At 43.9% G+C, this 5735-nt stretch overlaps 1 long non-coding RNA gene across 2 annotated transcripts; it reads right to left on the bottom strand.

Annotated features, from left to right (window-relative positions):
• Positions 1-4185: 4185 nt before the first annotated feature.
• LOC111717579 (uncharacterized) lies at positions 4186-5520 on the bottom strand. 2 transcript variants are annotated; one of them, XR_002768824.1, is made up of 3 exons: positions 5166-5520; positions 4387-5069; positions 4186-4278 (listed from the first exon to the last, which is right to left on the bottom strand). It is a non-coding gene; the product is annotated as an uncharacterized LOC111717579 (long non-coding RNA). The 2 variants fall into 2 exon arrangements; XR_002768823.1 differs by having other exon boundaries at positions 4219-4832; positions 4937-5069.
• Between the last annotated feature and the right edge of the window lie 215 nt (positions 5521-5735).

The raw sequence follows: 5735 nt of genomic DNA, 5'->3' as shown, positions 1-5735 counted from the left end.
CTTTTTGTAATATTTATCTGGGTCAACTCCATGATCAAGTAGAAGGGTATGTTTATTATTAAACCTAGCAACCATCCTATCAAGGTATTCTAAGACCATCTCGAAAATCTTCAACTTTGGAATCCGGGCACCAAGATCTTCAGTATCATCGTAAAATTTGTCCAGGATATCCGGGGGAAAGTTCTCGAGGACCTCGGAGACAATTGGGTGATGGTAAAGGTTTTCAAACATTTCATGTTTTTGAGATAGATTTCGGAGAAAGACGAGTTGTGATCTAACTTCAACAGACCATTTACGTTTCTTTTCATTAGATCCAGCGCAGGCACCGAGACGGCGAATTTCCTCAACGCGGTAGGCAAAGAGGTCAGACGCATTTCCGTAGCACTCCTTCAGGTGTGAGAACACCTCATCCAGGGTGGACATGTGTCGGCAAGCAGACCTAGCTTGACCAACAAGAGCTTGTCTGATGAGAATTCTGAGTTGATCAACTTTGGAGACAGATCTCATAGCAACCCAGGCATCCCAGTCCTCTCGGAAGGTATAATAATCATATTTTTCAGTTTGCTCCCCGGAGAAGGTCGGAAATTTCATGTCGGTAGGCTTGAAACCACTGGAGACACCATAAGTATCCTTGTGGTCGAGTATAGTTTCAACCAGTTTATCTTCTCTCCTCTCTAATTCCCACAAGAGGTTCTCGATTGCAGAGCTCTTGTCTTCAAGATCGCACTCCAAGGCTTGGTTGATGAGCACGTTGGCCTTCTTCTTCGCGGCGTCCACCTCTCGGTAGGCATTTTTTGCTCGATCTTCAAGAGTTTGGAAGTCCTGTTGAGTTTCAGGAGACTCCAAGGCTAAATCTACAAGTTTATCAATCAATTCCTGTAACTTTCCTACCATAGGTTCAGTATACTGCTCCACACGCTTCGTCTTAGCTCTGGTGGGGCCAGAGGAGGAGAAACCAGACGCAGTAGAAACATTCAGCGAGGGAGGAGGGGTTGCATCAGATGGTTTATCTTCCTGTTTTCTGATTTCTTCAAATGCAGCGCCTACGAATGAGATAAAACCAGTTCTAGCAACTCCAGCCTTTGTACGGAGGTCCTGGAGATCGTCGTAGATCTCGCTATCAATCTGAGCTTGGAGGATCTCATCTTTGAAGGTTTTAGCTCGAGCAACAGCCTCTCTTAACTCAGTCAAAGGAACCTTAGGAGGATCCAGTTTTTTAAAGTCGTCTTCCCAGGTGGAAACAGCAATCTGGAGGATTCTTTTCTGTTTTCTCCGATCCGTGCTGGAGGGCTGAGTACCCGGCTCCATATCGTAAATGAACTGGATTATTTCCTTAGCAGCTGGGGATAATTCATACTCCTCAGATTCACAGTTTAATTCTTCAGGAACAAGGGTTCCCGAGCCTTCAGAATCATCATCACTTAGATCGTCCAGCAACGGGATATCAAACTGAGTCGAGGTAGTAGATCGAGACTCTCGAGATCCTAGTCTTCCATTACGTCCAGGAGGAGGGGTTTTCGGACTCAAGTAGAGGTGGAGGACACTTTCATCATCCTTCGTAGGAGAACCAAGAATACGTTCGTCATCGACTGGACCAGGAGGTGGAGGTTCTAACCTAGCAGCAAGTTTGGAAATCGGAGCAGGTTTGGAATTCGGAGCAGGTCGGAAGACCGGAGAAGACTCAGAGGTTGGGAAGGGTTCGAGAGTTTGGTTTAGTGAAACCTCTCTTTCCAGAGAATACATCACAAGTTACTCCCCCAGGTTTGGATCTGAATCGCTGGACAGAGTTGGGAATCTTGGGAAGATTATTGGCCCCTTTGGCTAAAATATTATTTAGTGATTCTCCACCAGGAGTCTTACTGGAGGCGTCAAAAACCATCCTGCAGGGCGTGGAGATTGAGGAGGAGTTCCACACTGCTCGCCAAGGAATAATATACCCAGAGTCAGAGGTATCCAAAACCAGAGCTTGTTCTTCCGGAGTCAACTCAGAAAGAGGGAGGACATACCCACGAGACCGTAGTTTCTCGTGAGAAGCAATGACATCAGCACGAGCCTGAATATCTTTGGCTAGGTTTCGGACTTGAGAATCCAATATTTTTTCTGCAGTATATCGGTTTGGTTTTAGGTTTTCTCCAGGAGGGGCTGTGAAGGGCAAAGTAGCAACAAGTTTCCTTTTCTCAGGGTTGTAGGTAACACTGAGATCTATCAGATATTGTTCCTGTTCTTCTTTGAGGGACGCATTCTCCAGGGCTTCACCCCGCCCTTAGAGCAGTGATCGTAGCACGATCACCAGGATCGGCAAGGTCGAGCAGGAACTGTTCATCGCCTCCTTCCAGCCTTACAGTTTTACCAGCAGCAACGTTGAGGGTTGTAGGTCCAGGTCTTACACAGACACTGTTTAAAATCTGAGCAGCTTCGTCAGAAATAGCACTTCCCATGCAACCAGAATCATAGAAAATCAGCAATTTTCTATCATTTACCACATGATCCTGCAGCATAAAGATCGCAGGGTCATTAACATCATCACGAGGTTTGCGTTGAGACATGGAGGCAGAGTTGGACAGGGCGGAGGTGGTGTCGTTGGAGGGATTGATGAAGTAGGTGGTGGAGAGATTGAAGAAAAATGAAGCTCCCGGAGGAAGCTGAGAAGAATCAAGTTTCCTTAAGAAATCATCTTGAACCATTTTGTTCTCTTCAACATGCCATCTGCAGAGCGTGATGTGATACTGACGATTCGTTGCTCGCTGAGCACATTTCCCCAGGGTACAAACAAATTCACTCTGGCAGTGAGGCTCATGCTGTTTTTCCCATTGTTTACGAGCTTTAAAATCAATCTCGGCGTCCATTCTCAGACATCTGTAGCAGGATTGCATTTTTCTAGCAACGTCAACTCTATCTGTTAAAATATCAGCATCGATAAAGTTCTTGCAGTAGAATACATGAGTGTGTTGGCCGTTACACACCTTGCATGGTTTCATAGCAGGGGCGGAGTAAGCAGGAGAAATAAATACCCCTCCCCGCTTATTCTGAGGTTTCTTAGGTTTAATGGAGGCAGATGAAGTCGAGGCGGAGGCGGAAGATGACGAGGCGGAGGGCGGAGAAGCAGGGGNTTAGCAGCTGGGGATAATTCATACTCCTCAGATTCACAGTTTAATTCTTCAGGAACAAGGGTTCCCGAGCCTTCAGAATCATCATCACTTAGATCGTCCAGCAACGGGATATCAAACTGAGTCGAGGTAGTAGATCGAGACTCTCGAGATCCTAGTCTTCCATTACGTCCAGGAGGAGGGGTTTTCGGACTCAAGTAGAGGTGGAGGACACTTTCATCATCCTTCGTAGGAGAACCAAGAATACGTTCGTCATCGACTGGACCAGGAGGTGGAGGTTCTAACCTAGCAGCAAGTTTGGAAATCGGAGCAGGTTTGGAATTCGGAGCAGGTCGGAAGACCGGAGAAGACTCAGAGGTTGGGAAGGGTTCGAGAGTTTGGTTTAGTGAAACCTCTCTTTCCAGAGAAGCTCGAGTAGAACTTCTGTACCTAGTAGGCCTTGAATTTTTTGCAACAGGCTTCCCTCTGCTGAGAGATCTTGATTGTCTGTAGGGAGAACCACGAGACAAGAGTCGAACTCTGGGGGCAGGAGATCCAACCGGTGTAGCAAACCTCTCCGGAGATCGGGCCTCTAGAACCTCAGCTAGAACAGGTTGGAGATTCTGATCAAACCCAGCTAGTGGAGGAGATTCTGGAACTGCAGGCATATGCTTTCGTGCGAGGTTTAGGTAGAGCGCTTAAGGGTTTAAGTGGCTTTATTATGTTTAGCACCACTTATCACTTTTCACCTTTTTCACTGTGCTCTAAGCCCAACTGGGGGGTAGGTTACGTACCCAGGTGGAGCAGGTAGAAGGCATACAAACATAATGGACGAGCATCCAAAATACCCTGGCGCACCTCTTTAATGCACGGACAGTTTTTCAAGCATGTATTTCAGGATAGGTGTAGTCATACAGCTCTAGTCGTGAACTGAAAAAACAATATAATCAGTCCCGACTAGTATAATAATCTAAATCTATTGTTTATACTTGTAAAATAATAAAAGAATTTACAATATAAGCCATTTAAAGTTGCCCAGGATTTGCGTTTATAAATAATAAATAATAAATAAAAACACTTACAAAGTTGAACTGGCCAAGGGGTTTGTAGCCGTAGTAGATCTCTATGCTTTGCGAGTTGATCATGAGGTAGGATTGCTAGCTCTGCAGTCAGATAAGTATCAGGAACAAGACTAAAAAATGGTGAGTTGAGTATTGGCTCTTTTAGTGTCTCTTCAGATCCTTTGCTTAAGTAACAGTTTATTCACATCGATACAGGGACTCATATATCTAAATAGTACCTCTTAATGATCCGCAGGTTGAGCCTCGGATCAGTCTTCTCCAGTGGAGGCTGGGAGGTATATGTGAGGTAGATGAGGTACAGTTATGGTCCGCTGCTAGGAGGAGGTCGTGAAAGTGTTCATCGACCACACAACTTGAACTAAATAGGTTAATGTTAGAACAAATTGATCATAGGTCTCAAGTATTCATCATGTTATTCACCTTTTAAATAACAGATGGCTGCACCAGTAGGCGAGGTAGGAGGAGATCCTTGAGAACATGAACCAGATGGAGCACTACAGGTTTACGATGCTCGGGCTGGAGGAGTAGATACTTTCCGTGTGGATAATCGGAAGAGTAGGTTGAGACGGTGTAGATGAGACCCGTCAGGAGCTGCATCAGACCGTGGATGATCCGAGCAGAGGTAGTAACGTAGTTAATGCATGGCAACGAGGTACGGTTAATCCTAACAAAGGTTTCGTTAGAATAAGTAATGTATTCAACTGTTAACTTAAGGCTCAAAGGTTTAAAGGCTCAAAGGTTCAAAGGTTCAAGTTCACTAATGTTCACCTGGTATATATATCTTAAGGCTGAGCCTTACGAGAGGAACGTGGAGGAGGTGGCTTGTTCCCCAAGCATCGGCTTCCTGCTGAGTAGGATCAAGTCGGAACTGCTCGATGATAATTTCTCTCAGGGGTGATATCTGAATTCCCTTATATAAATCATCTGTGCAACAAGGGCTTGAATTGGAGGATAGACCAAGGAAAGCAATATTAAAACATACAGATGGTTTATAAACCTTGATTAAACGCAACCTGGGCAACACTTCAATAGAACCGAATGGAATAATCAACCCATTCTAATTCTGAAAGTAAATATAAGGTTATTTTATAAAGAAAAAGCTGGCTAGACTTTTAAATGCTTTTTTAGGAATAAAACTTTGAGTTCAATACATAAAACATTCTCAATACTTGGATAAATATGGTTAAATGCAGTTAAATAGGAATAAATGTTTAAATATGAGAGCATAATCTTGAGAGTAGTCTATAGTTCACACTTTAAATGTTTATAAGTAGAGATGAGGTTCTTGAATCAGCTGTCTTCTCACTTGGGGAGTTCGCAGCTCGTCATTCCTCGTTAAGTTTGGAGATACCCTGAACAAAGACGACGTTTAGATCTGTGGGATCTTACATCAATATCTTACGAAACATTACCAAGCCGTTGTTGATGTTCAAAGTAGAAGAATACTTCTAAGGTCGATCTACCTAATATAATAGTGTACAGTACTTTTCAAAAATTTACGTACTAGTTATTAAAGTAATCGAAAAATACTACTTATGTTACCTAACTCATATTTGTGAACAATATC

Source organism: Eurytemora carolleeae, unplaced genomic scaffold (genome assembly GCF_000591075.1).
Source record: "Eurytemora carolleeae unplaced genomic scaffold, Eaff_2.0 scaffold2783, whole genome shotgun sequence".
Lineage (NCBI taxonomy): Eukaryota > Metazoa > Arthropoda > Copepoda > Calanoida > Temoridae > Eurytemora > Eurytemora carolleeae.
This window is presented reverse-complemented; position numbering and strand designations above follow the sequence as displayed.